Source organism: Quercus robur, chromosome 5 (genome assembly GCF_932294415.1).
Source record: "Quercus robur chromosome 5, dhQueRobu3.1, whole genome shotgun sequence".
NCBI lineage: Eukaryota > Viridiplantae > Streptophyta > Magnoliopsida > Fagales > Fagaceae > Quercus > Quercus robur.
Genome location: NC_065538.1, coordinates 78,011,439 through 78,035,206, shown reverse-complemented (window position 1 = coordinate 78,035,206; position 23,768 = coordinate 78,011,439). Strand labels below are relative to the sequence as shown.

The following is a 23,768-nucleotide window of genomic DNA, read 5'->3' as shown; positions in this document are numbered from 1 at the left end:
ATTTTAGAAATTTAGGGATTATACTAATATGGAGAATATCTAATCAAATCCCTTGAAACTCTTAACATTAAAGTCAAATTAATTAAAAAAAAAATACATTAAGAAATAAAATATTAGATGATTCTAATGCTCCCTGCATCATCGTGAAGTCTTAGAGCTTTAAACAATGGTCTTATGTAACTCATCGTTCAGGTTTCCGTGACTGATGAACAGATACTAATTCTAGTGAATCCCTTTATCGAGGGTATACTTCTTCGCTTTTTGATTTATCTGACTCCAATTCCACCGAAGGCATGTTTCGCTCTGTACGGAAATATGCTGGATTTTGAGGTGATGCCAGAGTAATAGAGTAACTGTTTAGCTTGAGGACTACTGAAGCCACTGTGGTCCTGTCAACTGGATTTTCTTGTACACATAATAAGCCAACTTGAAGACATCTAGTCACTTCATTTCTCGAGTAAGAATCTCCCAAAGTGGGATCCAAAAATTCCAGTAGTGTTCCGTCCTTCCAATGTTTCCAAGCCTACACCAATTGGTAAGGTAATGTTAGAAAGTTACACTCTTTACTCTCAAATGATGTGATGAAATTTGCAAAAACATAAGATCTATTCACTCACAAAGCTCAAAAGGTCAGCTGGACCATCTGATTGATAAAAAGAAGTGTTTTTCTTGCCACTTAAAATCTCTAAAATTAATACACCAAAGCTATACACATTAGATTTCACTGAGAATTGTCTATGTGTAACATATTCTGGAGATATATAACCACTGCAAAACAACACATTGATACCACATTAATATTGATAATAAGAAAGTAATAACATATGCTAATGCGATTACGTAAACAATGCTATGCATGTACTACATCTTATACCATTACTCCATGCGTACATTCAAGCTGTAGCGATAGAAGATTGGAGTAATTATGCATCTCCAAATTATTTGATTTTTTCCCCCCTAACTTCTTTGCCTTAGAAGTAGTTTAATTGTAAGATGACCAAATGAATTTAGAACTTACAATGTACCGACAACCCTACTAGTGTTTCCTTGCATTTGGTCAACTCCAAAAATCTTAGCCATTCCAAAATCTGAAATCTTTGGATTCATGTCCTCATCTAATAAAACGTTACTAGCTTTAAGATCACGATTAATAATTCTAAGCCGTGAATCTTCATGAAGATAAAGCATTCCTCAAGCAATCCCTCCAATAATCTTGTAACGTCTTGACCAATCTAGTTGTCCATGCCTTTCTGGTTCTACACAGTCATCAAAATTCCATATTCTAGTCAAAATAATCAACTAAATTTACATATATATTCAACCAATTCAATTAATTTTGGAAAAACAAAATTTAAATATAATATATATATATATATATAGAGAGAGAGAGAGAGAGAGAGAGAGAGAGAGAGAGAGAGAGAGAGAGAAACAGTCTAATTATGTTAAAACTATGGTTAAATAATTAAATTCACAACTTCTTACCTTAAGCTTATAAAAAAATCAGTAATTTATCAAAAATTCATTCATCTCTTGTAAGTTACACAAGACCATGATGAATTTCTAAATATTTAAGAAAATTGCAAACTAGGCCCTTATTTTCCCTTTGAAGTTAATATTTAATCTCACATTTCTGCAGACACAAGAAAAGCGAACATATGATTGCAAGGAACAGACCAAATAGAGAGTAGTCATGGCTTTTGTTGGGAACAAATTCGTAGACAAGTATACTTTCATCTCCTTCCAAACAAAATCCAAAAATCCATACAAGATTTCTGTGTTGAAGCTTGGCTGCCAATACAATCTCATTTTTAAATTCTCTTGCACCTTGTCCACGACTTCATGATAATCTCTTTACAGCTATTTCTTGTCCACTGGGAAGTATGCCCTGAAAATATTCTTCAACTTAGAATAATTTGCCCCTTACTATTTGAATAATATCAACATCCATGGCTTCAGCATTATCAGATTTTTGCTTGCTCTGAATTAGCTATACATAAACAAGTAGATGATCGTACAGCCAAAGAGTAAGCAAATAATGAATTTTTTATCACGTACCTTGTAAACTTGACCAAATCCGCATTCACCTAGTTTGTTATCATCTGAGAACTTATTGGTGGCAGCTTCAATTGTAGCAAAATCAAATTGCAATGACTCTACAGTCGATACTTCATTAGTAGCTGCACAAGAAACAGTAAATGTAAGTCACTACTAGTAAAGCATTATGAAATATAAGAATTTATAAAGTTAAACAATTTATTCTTTACCATTTTCTTCCTGTACAGCATTGTACTTTTTTCTTGCTTTCCTTCTCATAAGGAAGCAGAAGCCCATAAACAATAGGACCACAGAGATAGAAATGGGAACAACAATGGCAACAATAGTCTGCGATGAGATATGACTTTTTCCTGTATAAAAATTACTTTGGTTCACTACTAAGTTACAAAAAAAGAGTAATGCTATAGGTACAAACTATTTTACAATATTTTTACAAATTATTTATGTGGCAAATTCTTATTAGTTCTAATTTGGGCCATCATTAATATCACATTTTTATTTACCAATAATTATTTGGTAAATGATAAGCCACATCAGCAGTTTGTAAAAATGTTGTAAAATAGTTTGTGTTTGTAGCATTAATCAAAAAGAAAATGCTAAATATACTATAAATTTTTTTACAAATTGACATAATAATAAATGTGATTAGTGTCACTTCAAGAACTAATAAATATGTAAATTAATTTTTTGTAATTTGTAACACATTAGTTTGTAGTTTTATATATATAAAAAATTGTAATATCAATCGTAACATCACGCAATTTATAGTTAGAGGTGCTTTGCAAATAATATATATATATATATATATTAAACTATTGAAAATGTTAAAAAAAATTCATACCTTTGATATGTGTATTAAGAGCGTAAAGAAAATGCAATTTAACGGTTAGATTTTCAAAATATGTAGTAATATTTACTTTTGTAAGGTTGAATTTTATCAACCATATTGTTGGTTTTATTCCGTGCCAAATTTGCTTGTATTTTAGCAATTAGTAACCCCGTATTTAGGTGGGAATTATGTAAGGGTAGTGAGTGAAAGAGTGTGAAGAAATGCTCAAGATTGTGCAAGGATGCAGAGACTCGCGGGTGACTCGCGATTGGCAAGCCGCCAAAGTTGGCACATGTGTGAAGCATGTAGGGGAGCTGAAGAGTCATGCCAGCTGTTGCATTACAGGACAAAAGTCCTAGGCTGGCCAGGCCATTAACTCGCGGCTTGAACTCGCGACTCAGCCCAGTCGCGAGGCCAAGTCGACAGACCACCCTGTTTGGGAAAAATTGACTTTTCGCATTCCTTCTCACCCTACTATATATAGACCCTTATACCCACGATATTTAGAGAGGTTCTAGAGAGAATTTTGAGAGAGAAACCCTAGAGAAAAACAAGATTAATTCATTCACAATCTTCACATAGAGACTCTTCAAATTCCTCTACTTTCTTTTCTCCATTGTTACATCCTTGAGAGATACATTACCAAAACCTTTTCTCACCATACCCATATCTGTGAGAAGGCCATTTGGAGTTTGGGAAGCAGTTAAGAAGGGACCAATTTCATATTGGTTGATGCTATGGTCAAGTAGCGGAATTCGGTAAGTTAAAGAAGAAATAAGTTCGGCATAACTTCATTGGAGTAGGAGCTTGGAGGGTTTAGGTATATTGGGTAGATTAGGCTTGAAGGGTCTTCTGATGTTCATGTATCCTAACTACATTCTTTAGTGGATCGCTTACTGCTTGGAGGGCGGCGGAGAGGTTTTACACCGAGGGTTTCGGTTTCCTCTTCGATAACACATCGTGTGTTGTACTTGTATTTGCATCTCTCTTCCCTTAATATTTTCCATTTAATTTCTGATGTGGATGTGATTTTATTTGGTTTAGATTGTTTATAAATTCTGTATTAAGCTTATGTTCATATTCCACACATTAATTGTTTGACATTAAGCTTGAATTGATAATTTGTAAATTGGGGGTCTAAACATTCATAGTGTTTTATACACTAATTGAACTTTCAACTTTATTGCGTAAGATTGTAGAGCCTTATGCTACAATCAATTTTGTAGCTAAATTTTGTCCTTTTTAAACTTCTAGAAATTTTGCAACTATAGAAAATGTAGGAAGAAAATGTAATCTAATGGTAGATTTGTCAAAAGTTACATCCAATAAAAATATATCAAGTGAAGCTATAGTTTTAAATTACAACCAAGTTTATTGGAAAATTTTGTCCATAGATTTATTTTGTTATTAAAATTACATATTATATTTGAAATAGATTAAATTCAAGATTCATATTAAGTATCCATTTGGCATAATTAATTTTGCTAACTTATTTTACTATTTAGCTTATTTTTGCTACTATTCATGAGTCTATTTCTGCTAACTTTTACCTTTATCTACAGTATTTTCAGTAAAAAAATTTCAGTTTTAGCAAAATAAGCGAATCCCAAACAGATTCTAAGCGTCCGTTTGACAAAAATTAATTTTGCCAACTTATTTTACTATTCAACTTATTATTGTTATTATTCATGTGTCTCACTGTACTATTTCCACTAACTTTTACCTTTATCTACAGTATTTTCAACAAAAAGTTTTCAGTTTCAGCAAAATAAGCAAACCCTAAACAGACCCTAAATATTATAAATTTTTTCTCAAAAAAATATTTAAATATTATAAATCTAAAATCTATCCATTAATATTACATAAAAAAAAAAAGTCTATTTGGTAGCATTTTATGGTCCACTAACTTATTTATAGGTCACTCGTAACATCCTGTCACACGCGTATTCATTTTATTTATTTATTTATTTACATATAATAATAACTAATTTTCTTTTTAAATAAAATAAAATAAACACGTAGCTTATTGCAAGTGAAATGATCTTTTGGTAAAAGTAAAAAAAAAAGTGAGAAAGTAACTATTGTGAAATATTATTTTTTGACAATGTAAGGTTGAATTTATTCAATCATGTGTTGGTTTTATTCTGTACCAAATTTGTTTGTATTTTAGCAATTAAATACCTTGTATTTAGGTGAGAATCATGTAAGGGTTGTGTATGAGAGAGTGTGAAGAAAACTCAAGAAGTGTGCAAATCAAAGGAGTCTCATGATTGGATCTTGCGATTGACTCGCAACTGGCAAGTCGCTAAAGTGGCACACGTATGAAGCATACAGGGAACTGAAGGGTCACGACAGTTGGAACAATATAGGACAAAAATATACAGTCTGACCAGGCAATTAGCTCGCGACTCAAACTCGCGACTCGTTCCATTCACGAGGCTAAGTCGCCAGAATGTCCTACTTGGATGAAACCTGACTTTTCACATTCCTCACATACACTACTATAAAAACCCTTATACCCACGAAATGTAGAGAGTTTCTAGAGATAATTTTTGAGAGAGAAACCCTAGAGAAAAACAAGATTAACTCATCGACAGTCTTCATTATTTGATTTTCCAAATTCCTCTACTTTCACCCTCTCCATTGACATATCCTTGAGAGGTATATTTTACCAAATCCTAATCTCATCATACCCATATCAGTGAGGAGGTATTTTGATGCTTGGGAAGCAGTTCGGAGATGACCAATTTACTTGGTTAACGCAATGGGCTTATTGCGGGATCCAGGAAACTAAAGAAGACAAAGTTAGGCATAACCCTGTTGGAGCAAGAAGCTTGGAGGGCTTAGGTGGACTAGGTAGCTTAGGCTTGGAGGGTCTTCTACTATTCATGTATCCCAAATTTATTCTCTAGTGGATCATTTGACCGTTTGGAGGGAGGCAGAGAGGTTTTTCCCTGAGTTTTTCGGTTTCTTCTTTGATAACACATGCCGGTGTTATCTTTGTATTTGCATCTCTTTTCCCTTACTCTTTACCTTTTAATTGCTGCTGTGTTTGTGATTAATTTGGTTATAGCTTATATACATCATTCTATACATATATTGTTTGTGTATAAGCTTGTGTTGGTATTGTTAAAATTAAGGGTCTAAACATTCATTAGCGTTTTACACACTAATTGAACTTTCAATTGGTATTAGAGTGGGTGCACTTGCTATGGTTTCATTACCTAAGTGCGATCCTAGACTGTTGTTGAGATGGATAGATCTCAATCGCTTAATGCTCCATCATATTTTGATGGGAGAAACTATGCATTTTGGAAAGTCCGTATGAGGGCATTTCTATGCTCCATTGATGAATGTTTGGGATGCTATAGAGATAGGATGGACTAGGCCGGAGGCTGCCAAATCCACATGGGATAAGGCAGCCCTTGCAGCAGCTAACGCTAATAGCAAGGCTTTAAATTTTATTTTCTGTGGTGTTTCTCCTGAGGAGTTTCACAGGATTTTTCATGTTACAATTGCTAAAGAGACGTGGCAAATCTTGGAGACGACCTATGAAGGCACTAAAAAGGTGAAGGACACCAAGTTGCAAATGCTAACCACACACTTCGAGGAGCTGAAGATGAGTGAAGATGAGTCATTCGACTCATTTTATGGGAAACTAAATGAAGTGGTGATTGGGAAATTCAACTTGGGAGAAAAGACGGACGACTCCAAGATTTTGAGGAAGATCCTACGATCATTGCTAGAGAGCTTCCATGCAAAGGTTACTACCATCGAAGAGAGCAAAGACCTTGATGAGATTAAAATTCAAGAACTCATCGACTCTCTTCAAACCTATGAGTTATCTCTACCATCAAAAAGGAAGAGCAAATCTCTTACTCTAAAGACAATCAATGAGAAAGTGGAAGCTCAAGACTCCTCAAATGAGGATGAGGTTGAAAAGGAAGTGGTGTACCTTGCTAAGAACTTCCACAAGTTCTTGAAGTTCAAGAGAGATGGGAAGTCCTTTGAGAAGGAAAAATTCTCAAATTTTAAGAAGGACAAGAAAGACTTCAAGAAGAAGGATTCAAAAGACTTCCCCCCATCTTAAATGGTCACGTGCTTTGAGTGCAAAGGGTATGGGCATATAAAGAAAGAATGCCCCACTTATTTGAAGGAAAAGGGTAAAGTATTTGCCACTACCCTTAGTGACTTAGATAGTTCAAATTTAGATTCGGAAGAAAGTTGTGATAGAGAAGAAAACTACTCTGCATTTATGACCATTGCACCCGTGGATTCTTCAGAGATTTGAATGCACTAATGGAAGAGCTTGGTGAGCACATTGAAGTGTAGTCAATGGGAGTTGGGGAGGAATCCGATGATGAAAGTGAAGAATGTGTCCATGAAGGAACAAAGGGATTGCAAGAAATTTATAATTCTCTTCTAGAGAAGACCGGAGAGTATGCAAGAGTGGTTAAGGCAGCCATAAGAAAAATGAAGAGAGCAGAGCAAGATTACAAAAGTCTTCTAGTGATGAAGTGCTTGCACATCAAAAGCCCTTTTCTAATAAAAGTGGCTTAGGATACACCGAAAAGAGTAGTTCAAGTGCCAATGTGTCTAAGGGGATGAAGTTTGTTAAAGCAAAGGAACCAGTGGTAGCAACTCCAACTGTAGAGAAAGGGAAGTTTGAGAAGAAACCAAAGATGTTTGCTCAACGGGTTTTAACAAAGTCTTCATACCCATTTGTGGCTAAATTCAAAGCAAAAGGAAACTTCACCCTAAGGTTTGAGAATCGTAATTCAAGTACCTAAATCTCTTAGAATATCACTCCAAACGCACGCGCCGTGTGGGTGAAGAAGGGTACACAAGCATAAGCATTAGAACATGCCCATGCATTAATTCTTTCTATATGTTGTGTCTTGGCATGGCTATTTTCCTAGTAATCATTCTAGCATATTTTGACAAATTTTTGTTTGTTTTTAAGCGCTTTGAATGTTTTTTTTTTTTTTTTTTATCAATATTTACTTTCTTTTGTGTTAAAAATCCAAAAAGCACATAAAAAGTAGAAAATCCAAAAAGTTTGATCAACATTATTGTGTTTTGTCACACACATGTTTTGCCTTGTATCTTCGTACAAATGGCTTTGTGCATTTACAAGTGTAGCTTGTTCTATATGCACTCATATCATTGTGGGAAAAATCTTGATATTTATGTGATTGTTGTAAATAGATCTTCAAACTTGTCATAAATGATTAGTCAATGGTTTTATTGATCTTGAGACTTGCATAGACTTGTGTCTATATATCTTCCCACCCTTTTATTTTTTTGCTTAAAGGGCTAAACCAATGTAAATCTCAAAATGAAAAGAGATAATGAGCTGTAAAAGTCGTCGCACATACTAGTATTTGACTAGGAAAAAGGGAAAGTGACTTTTATGAAAATATATGGTTTCCAAAAGCCAAAGGCTTACTAATCAAATTGAAATATAAAAAATTTTAGGCATCGATCTCAAAATAAGATGTATTGTTCCAAAATGATCAAATGTTATAAACTGTATGAACCCAAATGAAAAGCTTCAAAATTATGTATTCAAGTTTTGTGGGAGGTCATATATGCATACTTCAAAATCTTGGTTGAATTGATTATTGAAGTTTCACATTAGACTAAGGACTATCTCATCTTTGGTACCCACACACATCACACTTGTCTATGTTTAATGAATGCCTTATTCATTTGTGTGATTATACTTGATTAAATGTGTTGCACTTACTCAATCATATGTTGATCAAACACAAAAAGATTTTTGAGTATTTTAATTATTTTTGGAAAGTGTTTTTGTTTTGAAAATTTTCAAATATTTCAAAAACTGTGTAACTCTGTTCTGGCGACTCACTCTCGCAGGTCAATCAAGTCGCAAGACCCTAGTCGCGAGCTTACTCAGAAGCTCTCGTGACTCTCTGGTGAGTCAAGCCCCCAGTCGCAAAAAAGACTTAGAAAAATTTCAAATTTTCTGTATTTTTAGCATTTTTGCGACTCACTTTGGTGACTAGTTCGCGAGTGGAAGCTCCAATCGCGAGTTTACTCATAATGCTTCGCGACTCCCTTCGAGACTTACTCGTGAGTGGACCTTTTAGTCGTGAAAAAAACTTAGACAAATTTTTCAAAATTTGTCACACAGGATTTTGAAGACTTGACTTGGCAACTTGCTCATGACTCATTCCAGCCACGAAAAACGCGTGTTTTGCACAAATAAGGTTAAATCCAAGATAGTTTTCAAAAACTTTTCAGTTTTTCCTCGCATCACGTGCTGTTTCATTATCTTGTCCGCCTCTCCCTCTTCCAAAACCATCATTTTCACTCACAAAACTTCTATTTTCTTCATCAACCCTTTACCAATCTTCAAGAAAAGGTATGGGGTTTCTCTTTTTCTCAAAGTATTTCATGTTTCTAGCCCTTGATTTCTTGGATTTTGTGTTTTTGTTGAGAATTGAAAATATGATGTTAGAATATGGTTTGTTGATATTTTGTTGAGTTTGATGTATAGGTTTTGTTGGTTTTGGTAGTATAATGCCTAATATACATGTTTTTCATGTTTGTTTCTTATTTTTGTGCATTATACCATGTTTGTATTGTGTTGTGCATATCATGTCCGTGATAAAATGTTTCATAGACTTTTTCTTGTGTTTCTGTGGATTCCATGGAATACAATGGCTGTAGGGATAATCATGTTTCTTTGATTTTGAAACTTCATGTTAGGACATATGTATTTCACATGTTAAGAACATATGTCGTGATTTTATGTAATTGGCTTATCCTTTGACAAAACGCACTTTACTTGTATTTTGGTAGATTTAGGATGTGTTTAAATACTTCAAGAAACCATGTTTCAAGATCAAGTGTTGAAGCCTTCAAATCTATCCAAGAAAACAAGTTGATAGTGCAAATTCATTAAAGCTCGACAGTTGGCTCGACAGTTGTATCTATCGAGCTTAAGAAAGCTGTTCTAGATTCGGTGTGCTCGACACCTGCTCGACAGCTTCTATCTGTTGAGGTTTAAGATTTTCAGAATTCAAATATGATTTTCTTGGGATCCATGAATATGTCTTTGGGCCTTCTTTTCTCCTAACCCTAGACATGTAAAAGGATTTTTTTAAGGCTCGTCAAACAGTTCACAAGTTGCACAAGCATTGAGCAAACTCTGTTCAAGCAAATTGTGACCGGAGACGAAGTTCTTGCCCTAGTTCATCTCTTTCTCTTAAAGAAGTTGCTGTGTACGTGCACCATAGGGTTTTGTGATCAAGCATCTTCTTGATCTTTATCGTGTGGATGAACTGAAGAACTTTGCAACCAACAACCTTCTTAGTTGGTGATTGAAGTCACGTACTGGGATCTGCACATTTGGTTAGTCATGTACTTGGGAGTCGTGCATCTGAAAGGGGAACTGTCACTATAGAACAAGTCCAATTGGGTATTGGGGTAAGGGTTCAACTGTAGGTTGGTAAGGTACTTGGGATTCCTTTACTTGTAATTACTTGTTGTGATAATAGTGGAGTTTCGAGAGTGCTGACCTGAAAATCACTCGATGGGGTTTTTGCCGTTAGGTTTTTCCCATTCATAAACAAATCACCGTGTTATTTATTTTCCGCTGCATAATTAGTTTATTGGTGATTTGTTTGTGCTACCACGCGTTTGCATGATAAATTAATTAATTAATAACTTGGCTAATTAATTAATTAATTAATTTCTATTACAAGGGGTCATTCAGTTTGTGGCCTATCACATCATATGATTATTTGTTTTTACACATTGCCCTAACTTGCACACACACACACATACTCTTTGACATGTTTGAATGCTTAATGTCACAATTCTATCATGTATTGATGAATTATGTCTTTACATGTCAATTTTGGGTGGATTACACTTTAAATTTCTGTTTTTAGGGTTGTAATTCAATATCCATTGTGTTGGTACTAACTGGGTACTAATCGAGTTTTTTATCATATTGTGTGCTCGGTTTTGTGGTACTCGCTGCTCTGTTTTTACAAATGACTCCAAAGAAGAAAACCACTACACAACACATTGACAAGAGGAAGAAAATGGACAATACTCGATTTCGCTCTATCCAACACCTTGAGAGATACAATCAGTTCTTTGACAAGGCTCTAATCATCCAAGAGCGATTTGTGGACCTTGTTGATTTGAAGGACTACTTTATCCCAGAATGTTTTCAAGATAAGGGTTGGGAAAAGCTCCTTAATGATCTCCCCAAGGTGTGTGAACCATTGATTTTAGAATTCTATGCCAATGCCATTCTACAGGAGGATGAAATAGATTGTTAGCTTAGAGGGCATGAGTTCATCATTGATGTGGAGGACATTGATGAGGTTCTTGGCTTTGATGACCTAGAATATGATTTCACTCATTTCAAGGACAGAATGCTTTCCATAGAGATGGTTCAATCCCATATCGGTGGTGTTAGAGAAGGAAGATGTCTCAACACAACTGCTTTTCCACCAGATTTGAGATGTCTTACATACATCATGATGTTCAATCTATACCCAGTGAAGAAGATGACCACCATCAACAATGCTAGAGCCATTTTTCTCATAGAGCTTCGAGAAAATACCTATATTGACATTAGTGCTCATGCGCACTCTCCATCATTGTCGATGAAACAAGGACAACTTCAAGGGCAAAGCTTATTCTCCCTAGTCTACTCATATGACTCTTTCATGCAAAAGGTGTGGAAATTCCCCAAGACATCAGCCTCATGCCTACTCCTGTAGCTATCAATGCTCTAACAATCACAAGGATCAAGGTTCGTCTTCCAGGTGATGAAGATGAGGGTGATCAAGCACAAAGAGAGCCTATGGACATAGAGACTAAAGCAAAAGGACAATCCTCAACTGCATGAAGTCGTGGAGCAGAGACTCATCATCTTCAGGAGAGCCTCCAGATGCATTTTAGATCATTCTTGAGAGGATTGACGGCCTGCGAGATGTCCAGAATGAGCATTCAGACAGGCTGACTACTATTCAAGAACTGATCAACTTGCTTTTAGCCAAGTTTGATAGCTTCACTGACCAGCCTTAGTCTTTTGGCCATTCTGGTCAAAAAGGGGAAGATATAGATGGAATAGCTCTTGAGGGGGAGAAGCATTTATAAGCTTTTATAGTTTTTATGGTTTATGTTTGGATTTAGTTCTATTATGGGTTTTCATAGCACTTTTATAGTTTTTATGGTTTATGTTTGGATTTAGTTCTATTATGGGTTTTCATAGCACTTATCTTAGTATCTTGGTTTGGTTTTTAAGTACTCTATAACTTTAGTACTTGGTTTTAAAATATTTGGACATGGTGTGTTATGAATGCTTGAATGTTTTAGTTATTTATACTATGCTTTATTTTGTACCTGTGTTTTGTAGCTTATTAGTACTTTTAGTTAATGTTATGTATTTTTTTTAGTACTCCACACTTGTGCCCTTGTTGGATCTTGTATCCTTGATGCAAATACCTTTGTGTTTTTGTATCGGTTACGTGTTGGACATGCAAATGACATTTTGGACATGGGGTGTTATGAATGCTTGAATGTTATAGCTATTTAAACTATGCTTTATTTTGTACCTTTGCTTTGTAGCTTATTAGTACTTTTAGTTAATGTTATGCATTTTCTTTAGTACTCCACACTTGTGCCCTTGTTGGATCGTGTATCCTTGATGCAAATACCTTTGTGTTTTTGTATCGGTTATGTGTTGGACATGTAAATGACATTTTGCATTGAGCTTATTTGCTTGCATGTCCGGATGTTCATTCCCTGTGTGAATGATCATTGTGATCACTATTTATAGTGATTGTTCATGTTTGGTTAAGCCATGCTTTATTGCTATAGTCATTATTGCTTGATCACATTGTGCTTGTTCCATATGTTTTTCAAGATTTCTACTTACAATGATCATCTTGTGTTATTGTTTTTAGGAAAACTTGTCCGTTTGGTTCAAGAGCTTCTCAGCTTCTAGAGTTTGGTGTGAGTGAGTTTTGGTAACTGTTCCCAACTCACTTTAAGTCTAGAGTCTATTTTTGTCACAAAATAGCCAAAGAGGGAGATTGTAAGGTTGAATTTATTCAATCATGTGTTGGTTTTATTCCATGCCAAATTTGCTTGTATTTTAGCAATTAGATACCCTGTATTTAGGTGGGAATCATGTAAGGGTTGTGTGTGAGAGAGTGTGAAGAAAACTCAAGATGTGTGCAAATCAAAGGAGTCTCGCGACTGGATCTCGTAACTGACTTGCGACTGAGAAGTCACCAAAGTGGCACACGTGTGAAACATATAGGGAATTTAAGGGTCACGACAGCTGGAGCACTACAGGACAAAAATATACAGCCTGGCCAGACAGTTAGGTCATGACTCAAACTCGTGACTTGTTTCAGTCGCGAGGCTGAGTCGCTAGAATGCCCTGTTTGGATGAACCCTAACTTTTCACATTCCTTACATACACTACTATAAATACCCTTATATCCACAAAATGTAGAGAGTTTCTAGAGAGAAACCCTAGAGAAAAACAATATTGACTCATCCACAATCTTCATTATTTGATTCTCCAAATTCCTATACTCTCTCCCTTTCCATTGACATATCCTTGAGAGGTACATTTTGCCAAATTCTTATCTCACCATACCCATATCAGTGAGGAGGTATTTTGGTGCTTGGGAAGTAATTCGAAGATGAACAATTTCTTGGTTGACACAATGGGCTTATTGTGGGATCTAGGAAGTTAAAGAAGACAAGGTTAGACATAACCCTGTTGGAGCAAGAACCTTGGAGGGTTTAGGTGCACTGGGTAGATTATGCTTGGAGGGTCTTCTACTATTCATGTATCCTAACTTTATTTTCTAGTGGAATATTTGACCGCTTGGAGGGTGACAGAGAAGTTTTTTGCCGAGTTCTTCTGTTTCTTCTTCGATAATATGTGCTAGTGTTATCTTTGTATTTGCATCTCTCTTCCTTTACTCTTTACCTTTTAATTGCTGCTATGTTTATAATTAATTATGGTTTAGAGTGTTTTACCTATTTAGTTATAGCTTATATGCATCATTCTGCATATATATTGTTTGTGTATAAACTTGTGTTGATATTGTTAAAATTTGGGGGTCTAAACATTCATTAGTGTTTTACACACTAATTGAACTTTCAAACAAAAATATATATTTATCTTTAACGTTTAAAGTTATTTTTATTTTGTCCTTTTAAGCTTTAAAATTTGTATTTTAGTTCATATTTGATTCTGAATTTATATAGGTTTAGGCGTCTAGCCATATATTTCTATTAGTAATCTGGTCATCCATGATTTGTTTTTGTGTTTACAACAATGAACTTCCTACAATATTGCACAATAATTTAGAATTAGTATTTTATAAAATATTTAAACAGTGACATTTTATACTCAAATCACTCAAGAAAATTGACAGCAGAATCAGTGTTTGTTTTTCATATACTTTTACCTTCTAGCTCCAATTTTTTCTAAAATTTTAAAAACCTAGTCCATTTATTATAAAAGAAAAAAAAAATATATATATATATATATTAGTTTGCTTTTAGCTTTTTATGACAAATTTTGCATTAAACTGTCAAAAGATATATCTTTTTAATAAATATCGTGCATAGTTTCTAATAAATAAATGAATATCATGTAAATAAGTTAGGGAAAACTACAAAATACAGAAATTATATCAATTATGAAAACCGAATCAAATTAACATAAAATATTAAAATAAAACTTTAAAACGAAGAAGATCAAAAATGAAAACAAACCCCAACCTTAAGTGTTAAAAATTAAAGGCATTAAAAATTAAAATTTTAAAAATAAATTAGGAAAAAAATGAGCATTACCTTTCTGTACTGTTTCTAAATCAGAAGGTGGAGGAACAAGCGATGGCGGCGACCCCGACGTGTTTCCACCCTGGCAAAACGGGTAGACTTCAAACCTAGCAAAACAACTAGGATACAGAACTCTTCCCCCTAGCTTTCCACCACAACAACCCGGCAGAGTCTGTATTGCTATATGAATACACCTATTGCAATCGTATCCCGACAGGTCTGGCGTGCACTAAGCAAGGGTGTACAACGTTTGCAACGCCGTGAAATTCGCTGCTTTTGTTCCAAACTTTTTAGCCCCAGTCCTAACATTTGAAATCCCACCAGCTAATTCGTTCATTGTTGCTCTTACTAGCTCGTCAAACCGGGCTGGGTCCGAAATATTCTGTGTGTTTACCAAGCGCGCGCCAGGGTCGGTAAGAATAGCGTAACATGCAGTCGTCGTTACAAGGCACCACCTCTTTCTGTGTTGGGCAGCGCTGGACTATGTCTTTTGTTGCGCTAGTAACGCAGTCTCGGCAGGTGTTTGCATCGAGGTTGCCACAACAGAGGAAGAGGCCGTAGACCGTGTCGGCAGAGTTCCCACTGGAGGCAGTGGCGTTATAGAATTCAATATTGTTGGCTGTGGCGTTGGAGGAGAGGTAAGTGAGGAGGTGATTGAGATTGGTTTGGTAGGTACTGTTGGTGATGAAAGTGGTTGTGTTTAGGCAGACGATAGAGGTAGGTTGCAACAGCTTCGGTTCTGGTTAGGCTATGAATCCTGATCAGAAAGTAGAGGACCAAAAGGGTCACGCACAGCTTAGGCAAGCCCATTATCATGACCAACCTCTTGCTTTCTGCAACTACATTTTTTGGTGGAAGATACAAACATTAATTAGGGGCTGATTAACAACATGTAACGCTCAGTAGTCAATAAAGTAATTAGTCAAGCCACCTCAATTTGTTTGTTGACTAAAGAAAAAAAAAGAACGAAGATGAGAATAAGCTGTCTGATTCATCAAGGTGAAAAAAAGTTTGAACTTTTAAAGTTTCAAAATTCCAAATCCTACGTTCTTCTCATAAAAAATTTAATAATAATCCTATGTTGAACATGTATCTTAGATGACACTAATTTCCATATGGTTTTGTTATAGAACAGCCCAATGGATAGGGACAGAAGTGAACCTTTCAACAAGCGCGCTTCTGTGGGCTGAATAATCTTCTTTTAGTTGGTTGGAGAAAGTCCAGTCATGCAAGTTACGTGAGTAATATAGTCTTGCATCTAACTACCACTACAAAAAACAAGGTCTATAACTGCATTTGAAAAACGCAACTATAGGTCCATAGCCGTGTTTCTATAACCGCATTTTCAAACGCGACCTATCTTGCCCTACAATAACCCCCTGCGGGAACCTATAGCAACTATAGGTCCATAGCTGCTGTACGGCACCGAGCTTCCAAAGTCCATACTGCCCTTGGGCCCAGACCCATCTAGGCCCCGGGCCCAAGCCCATACCGGCCCTGGACGCAGGCCCGGCGCCGAGCTTCCAAAGCCCGTACTGTCCTTGGGCCCGGACCCTTCTTGAAACTGCCTTAAAGTAAAAACAGGTTTTGAGCACAAAGTTCCCAGAGTTGACCGGTTGATCCTTCCCGGAAGAGCGCATGAGTCATATCCGGGAAGGACATGATATGAACGGGAACGTGAGTTGCCGAACATAATCGGTGCAAATGGAAACAAGTTCCAAGATCATAAATGCTGCACCGCCCTTCCACCTAAACGACCACTTTAACCAGATAATACTGGACCTTTAGTAGCACTAACGGTGATTGTAATCATGATCTCCCCACTAACCTTGACTATAAATAGAAGAAAGTTGGGAGAAGAGGGGGTGCAGAAAAAATTGAGAGAAAATAGTCAAGGAGAGAGCATTTCAACTGAGTGTTGCTTTGAGTCTCTCTGCCGAGAACGACCCATTGTAGGAAATCCTTAAACCCACTACAAATAAATTGTGAGCCCAAGGGATCTAAGGCCCAGAGTTCTTGTACTTGGTTCTTACAATTGGCGCCCACCGTGGGGCCATCCTACGAAGCTGTGGTTCGAGTGAGACTCAAGCAAAGAAGATGTTTGAGGAGCATTCAAGAGGGCACGTTCCGAGCAATTCCGCAGGATCTTCTCGGGGATCGACGTGGAGGGAGAGAAGGCAGAAGCGGCTGGAGGATAGGGAGCATTCAAGAGGAGAGGAAAGGTCCGGATTGGGAGAAGGGTCGGCCCAAATGCACCGGACGATTTCAAACGTCTCAGCACATCGGCAACATGATGATAGAGACCGGGAGCTGGAGCGGTTGCGCAGGTTGGTAATGGACTTGGAGCTGGAGGTAAGGGGTCGGCGCCACGAAAGGAACCACAACCCCCAACCCAGGAGGAACCGTGGCGAGGAAGGTTCCAGCCGATCTGTTACACAACAACACCGGGACCGATCCCATTCTCAAGAGTCACGTCGTCACTCCCGGGATATTCATCGTAGACGGGACCGTTCCCGGTCGCATGGATATGATAACCAAGGGTCAGAGTCGCCAGAGGAGCGGCAGCACCACAACGCCGCGATGGACGCCATGAGCAGGGCCTTGCGGATGGCGGCCCGGTCTCCATTCTCTGATGAGATTGAACGGGCATCCATGCCGAGCAGATTCACGCGTCCACCATTCAATTCCTATGAGGGGAGGACAGACCCCGTGGAGCATGTCAGTCATTACATCCACATGATGTCGTTGCATGCAACGACGCATTGATGTGTAAAGTATTCCCCTCTAGCCTCGGCTCTACCGCACTGTGGTGGTTCAATGGGTTGCGGAAAGGTTCTATACACAGCTTCGCCGAGCTGATTCAGGAGTTCGGCAGCAGGTTCGTAACATGCAGCCGAGTGCAACAACCGGTCGACGCGTTGCTTTCCATGAAAATGAGGGTCGGGGAAACCCTTCGGACTTATGCCAGCCGATACTGGGAACTCTATAATGAGATTGGTGGGGGAAACGAGAAAATTGCGGTTAGCACCTTTAGGATGGGGCTCCCCGAGGATTCTGAACTACGGGAGTCGTTGACAAGAAGACCCACGGAGAACATGAGGCAACTGATGAGACGCATAGAGGAGTACAAACGCCTGGAGGATGACCGGCTGCAAAGCAGGGGGAAAGCCCCTTTTTCGGGGAGATCTCGGCAAAGCATCTTGCCGCCAAAGCCGAAAAGGGACTTCAGAATGCAGGAACCAGAGGTGCAGGTCGAAGGGGTTAATGTGTTGTTTAAAGAGCCCATGCACAAGATACTGGAACGGATAAGGAACGAGCCATTCTTCAGATGGCCGAACAAAATGGGGGGCGACCCATCTCGGAGGAACCAAAGCCTATACTGCACTTATCACAGAGACAAGGGGCACACCACCGAGCAGTGTAGGGTATTGACGGGAGAATTGTGATTCCCGAGGGGCAAATCTCACTCCCAGTGGACATGGAGGGCAAGGAAGTTGTAGTTACGTTCATAGTAGTCCGATCGTTCGCACCTTACACCGCAATCCTGGGGAGGCCGTGGATTCACGCCATGGGGGCTGTTCCGTCCACCCTTCACGTGAAAGTAAAGTTTCCTACTGAGTACGGAGTTGTAGAGGTAAGGGGGAATCAGCAGGTGGCGAAGCAATGCCTCATAGCCGCGGTCCAGTGGGAAAAGGAACAGCTCGGCCAAGCTGAGCACGCCGAGAAAGAGACTGCATAGCAATTACAGATACCCCAGGAAAAGGGGGCGGACGTTGCCGAGGAGGTGCTGAAGGTAAGAATTCTCCCAGATAGTGACAAATACTTCCAGATAGGTACAAGCATGAATGACCGGGAAAGGGTAGAGATGTTGTTGTTCCTGTTGCAGAACATAGATGTCTTCGCGTGGAACCCGTATGAAGTGCCCAGCGTAGACCCCGAGTTCATTGTTCACAAACTCAATGTAGATCCATCATTTCCTCCGAAAAAGCAGAAGCCGAGAAGAGCATCAAAGGAGCACGTCGATGCAGTAAACCTGGAGGTCCAACGACTGAAGGAAGCCGGGGCCATAAAAGAAATATTCTTCCCGAGATGGCTAGCAAACACTGTCGTAGTAAAGAAGAAGAGCGGTAAATGGAGAGTTTGCATGGACTTCACCGATTTAAACAGAGCGTGTCCCAAGGATCCGTTCCCAATGCCCAAGATTGATCAGTTGGTGGATGCCACGTACGGGCACCCGAGAATGAGTTTCTTGGACGCCTTCCAAGGCTACCACCAGATTGCCTTAGCACCCGAGGACCGAGAGAAGACAGCATTTATATCCCCGAACGCAAACTATCACTACGAGGTCATGCCGTTTGGATTGAAGAATGCCGGGGCCACCTACCAGAGTATGATGACAAGGATGTTCCGGGAGAAAATTGGTTGCACGGTTGAAGTTTATATCGACGACATGGTAGTAAAGAGCAGAAAAGAGTCGCTGCATACTGAAGACCTTCGGGGAGTATTCGAGATACTACGACGACACAGGCTGCGCCTCAATGCCGAAAAGTGCACTTTCGGAGTGGGGGCTGGCAAGTTCCTGGGTTATCTGATCTCCACTCGGGGAATAGAGGCTAACCCCGACCAAATAGAGGCAATCAATCGCCTAAAACCACCGAGCAACCCTAAGGAGGTGCAGGTGCTCACCGGGATGTTGGCCGCCCTGAACCGGTTCATCTCCAAGTTTGCCGATCGCTGCCGGCCATTCTATCAACTTCTGAAGAAGTGGAAGGGGTTTCAGTGGGACGAGAACTGCGATGAAGCTTTTCGAGAACTAAAGGAGTATTTGGCAAAGGCGCCGAGGTTGACGGCCCCGGAGCCCGGGGAGGATCTGTTTATGTACCTTGCAGTCACCAATCATGCCGTAAGTGCTGTATTACTAAGGGACCGGGGAGTGCAAATACCGGTGTATTACGTAAGCAAGACCTTGGTCGATGCCGAGACAAGGTACCTGCCTCTTGAAAAGTTGGTTTTGGCCTTGGTACACGCCACGAGGAAGTTACCACACTACTTCCAGGCACACACAGTGTTCGTCCTCACCGAGTATCCATTACAATCACTGTTGAAGAGATCCGATTTCACAGGACGGATTGCTAAATGGGGGACTCGGTTGGGATCGTTTGACATAAGATACCGACCTAGAAGCTCGGTGAAAGGGCAGATTCTCGCTGATTTCATCGCGGAATTTACACCTAAGAATGAAGGCCAGGTAATCTGTAGTGCGGAGATTCGCCCGTGGAGGTTATTTGTGGACGGCGCATCAAACGCTATGGGGGCCGGGGCTGGTATTGTCATAATCACCCCTGAGGGTATGCGACTGGAACATTCCTTCAGATTGGGGTTCAAAGCCTCGAACAATGAAGCCGAATATGAGGCCCTGTTGGCCGGACTAAGGGCAGTATTGCATCTGGGCGCCAGGGACGTAGAAATCTACTCAGACTCTCGGCTGGTTGTTTATCAGATCACAGGGGACTTCAAGGCTCGGGATCCCCGAATGAAAGCTTATCTGAGTACGGCAAAGCAGATCATCGATCAGTTTGGAACGGTAAAGATATCCCAGGTGGCCCGGTCGCAAAACAAGCATGCTGACTCTCTTGCCACGTTAGCCTCATCGGCTACCGAGGACACCCCGAGGCTTATCACGATTGAACTTGTAAGGGAACCAAGCATCTGTGTGAAGACTGCCCTCGACCGTGCCGGAGTAGAGGTTGCGCAGGCGGCGGTGGCCGGACCATGCTGGATGAACCCGATCATAGACTTTCTTTCCGAAGATAAAGTTCCAGAGGATGAGGCCGAGGCCAATAAGATTCGACGAATGGCTCCCAGGTACTGGTTGTCCTCAGACCGAAAGTTGTACAGAAGGTCCTTCGCTGGCCCTTACCTCTTGTGCCTGCATCCAGAAAAAGTCAAGGAGCTTCTAACCGAGCTGCATGAAGGAGTATGCGGCGGGCATGCCGGGGGACGATCTTTAGCACACAGAGCAATGACGCAGGGGTTTTGGTGGCCACAGATGCAGAAGGACGCCGCCGAATACGTTCGGAGTTGCGAACAATGTCAAAGGCACGCCCCAATGATCCATCAGCCGGCCGGACATCTAAACCCTGTCAGCAGCCCGTGGCCATTTGCACAATGGGGGCTCGACATCCTCGGGCCATTCCCCCGAGCAACGGGGAACCGCCGTTTTGTACTAGTGGCCGTGGATTACTTCACAAAGTGGGCTGAAGTCGAAGCCTTGGCCAATATCCGGGATACCGACGTGAAAAAGTTTGTGTGGAAAAACATAGTTACAAGGTTTGGGGTGCCGAATTCACTAGTGACAGACAACGGGCTACAGTTCGACAGCAACGCTTTTCGGACCTTTTGCAGCGAGCTCGGCATCAAGAACAAGTATTCAACCCCGGCATACCCCCAGAGCAACGGCCAAGCTGAAGCAGTAAACAGACTATTTTGAACGGGCTCAAGAGAAGGTTGGATGGAGCGAAAGGAAGGTGGGCAGAAGAACTACCCAGTGTTTTGTGGGCCTACCGCACGACCCCCAGGAGATCCACGGGGGAAACCCCATTTTCTCTGGCATACGGAGCAGAAGCGGTGATACCAACCGAGGTGAGCTTGTGCAGCGCGCGGGTCGTCGGGTTTGACCCCGTACAGAACGCCGACCTTATGATGGAGCAGTTGGATTGGCTAGAAGAATGCAGGGAGGCCGCGACCGTACGTCTTGCCGAGTATCAGCAGAAGCTGGCGCAAAGGTACAACCGAAATGTAAGGACCAGGGAATTTAGCGCCGGGGAATTGGTGTTAAGAAGGGTAGTAGGGAACATGCGGGACGTGGCTGCAGGGAAGCTTGCTCAGAGTTGGGAGGGACCATACAGAGTCACAGCCATCGCAGGGGCAGGGGCTTACTACTTGGAGGACCTGGACGAGAGGCCGCTCCCCCGACCATGGAACGCCAACAACCTGAAGAAATTCTACGCGTAACCGTCGATGTAAGCCAAAACTTGTATTCTATGAAGATTAAGAGTATGATGAACTTTTTTGTCTTTGCTGTTTTTGAACCTGTAGCCGCGCACCAAGAGAATCGCCAGGAGAACCTAAGGACAGAAACCTGACTCTCGGCTCGATCAATATCGCCGAGCAGGTGAAAACCTTACAAACAAAATCCTAAGGACAGAAACCTGGCTCTCGGCTCGATCAATATCGCCGAGCAGGTGAAAACCTTACAAACAAAATCCTAAGGACAGAAACCTGACTCTCGGCTCGATCAATATCGCCGAGCAGGTGAAAACCTTACAAACAAAATCCTAAGGACAGAAACCTGACTCTCGGCTCGATCAATATCGCCGAGCAGGTGAAAACCTTACAAACAAAATCCTAAGGACAGAAACCTGACTCTCGGCTCGATCAATATCGCCGAGCAGGTGAAAACCTTACGAACAAAATTCAAAGGCCAGAAACCTGACTCTCGGCTCGATCAATATCGCCGAGCAGGTGAAAACCTGACGAATAAATCTTAAGGGCAGGAACCTGACCCTCGGCTCGGTCAAAATCACCGAGCATGTGTGAAACTTGCAATTAAATCTATGAAGACAAAAACTTGATTCTCGGTTAAAATCGAATATCCGGACAAACGGAAACTTCGCAAACAAGTGCTCGAAGGACGGAAACTCAATTCTCGGTCAAACCAAAACCTAATAAAAACCTAAACCTTTTTACAAAAACTAAGTCCAAATAGCGCTCTCAAAACTACCCACAGCTCCGCACAACAGGTTCTCGGGGGTACCATTCTGTTAAACGGCCATAGCACAGGTATAATTCAAGCAAAGCACAAACGGATATAATTTCACTCAACAAATTGAAACAGGAAAAGGAAACGGACTACCAATTAAACAAGTAAAAGCAATTGTTCAATCACCACATCCCGGTGACATGGGCAAATAAAACCAATAAAATAGAGCAACGGTTCAATCACCACATCCCGGTGACATAGGCAAATAAAAATAAAATAAAAAGAAAATAAAGTCAACTAGGGGGTTGAGTCGGTGGTGGCACTTCCTGCTGGACGATCAGGGAGAAAGGTTGGGCCTCGTCAAGAAGTTCCTGCACAGTAGGTATACTCGTGGCCTCCAATTCCTCGGGCTCAGCATGGGAGTCGATTTGTTCAACCAACTCCCTCATACTGGCCGTCTCCTCCTCATCAAGAGCAGCCGGGGCATCCTGGCCGGCAGGTACAGGGTTCGGAAATGGAATCTGGCTGGGGTCCCTCAGCGGTGAGTCCTCAGGAACTCCCATTGCCTGAAGAGCAGCAAACCACCCAGCCTCGAAACCCATACGCTGAGCCCCAGTCACCACCGGCTCTACGGAGTTCTCGGCATCGGCGAAACCTACGTCATACCACTTCTGCTCCGCGGCCGCCAAGCCGGCCCTGAGATCGGCTATCTCGTCAGCATGAGAAGTGTTGAGGCTGAGGGCTTCGGCTAGCTTAAGTTCCGTCTCATTTTGCCGGGCCAGGAGCTCGGTACACCTTTTTTCAGCCGATGCTCGGAACTTCTCCGCGGCAGCATCCTTCTTCTCGGCAGACTCAGCAATCTTTGCCTTTTCCTTAGCGGTTTTTATTGCTGCCTCCCACGCCTCCTTCTCGCGCTCATTCTCCTCATCAAGCTCCCGTGCCCGGGCAGCCACGATATGAGCCAGTTGAGCGGCCTAGCAAGCACGGGGGTTAACAAAGAAACCCAGGGAAATCTATATATATACAAAAGTAAAGAGATAAAAGAATTACCGCAATGGCGTGCCACTCTAACCGGCGCCCCACAGACTCCTCGGACCCATCCTCGAAAGCATGCACGTCCTCGGGGAGTTGGAGAGCTCCAGCCAAAGTCTGGGCGATACGACCGCCCTCGCCCTTATCCCACATCCGAATGGAGGCGGTTGAGGGCAATGGCTTGCCGTCCAAAAGGAACTTAGGCTCCCACGCTGGGGCCACTTGGGAGGA

At 40.7% G+C, this 23,768-nt stretch overlaps 1 pseudogene; it reads right to left on the bottom strand.

The window, feature by feature from the left end:
- Positions 1–235: 235 nt before the first annotated feature.
- On the bottom strand, positions 236–23,107 carry LOC126728756 (cysteine-rich receptor-like protein kinase 10; annotated as a pseudogene).
- Positions 23,108–23,768: the final 661 nt, after the last annotated feature.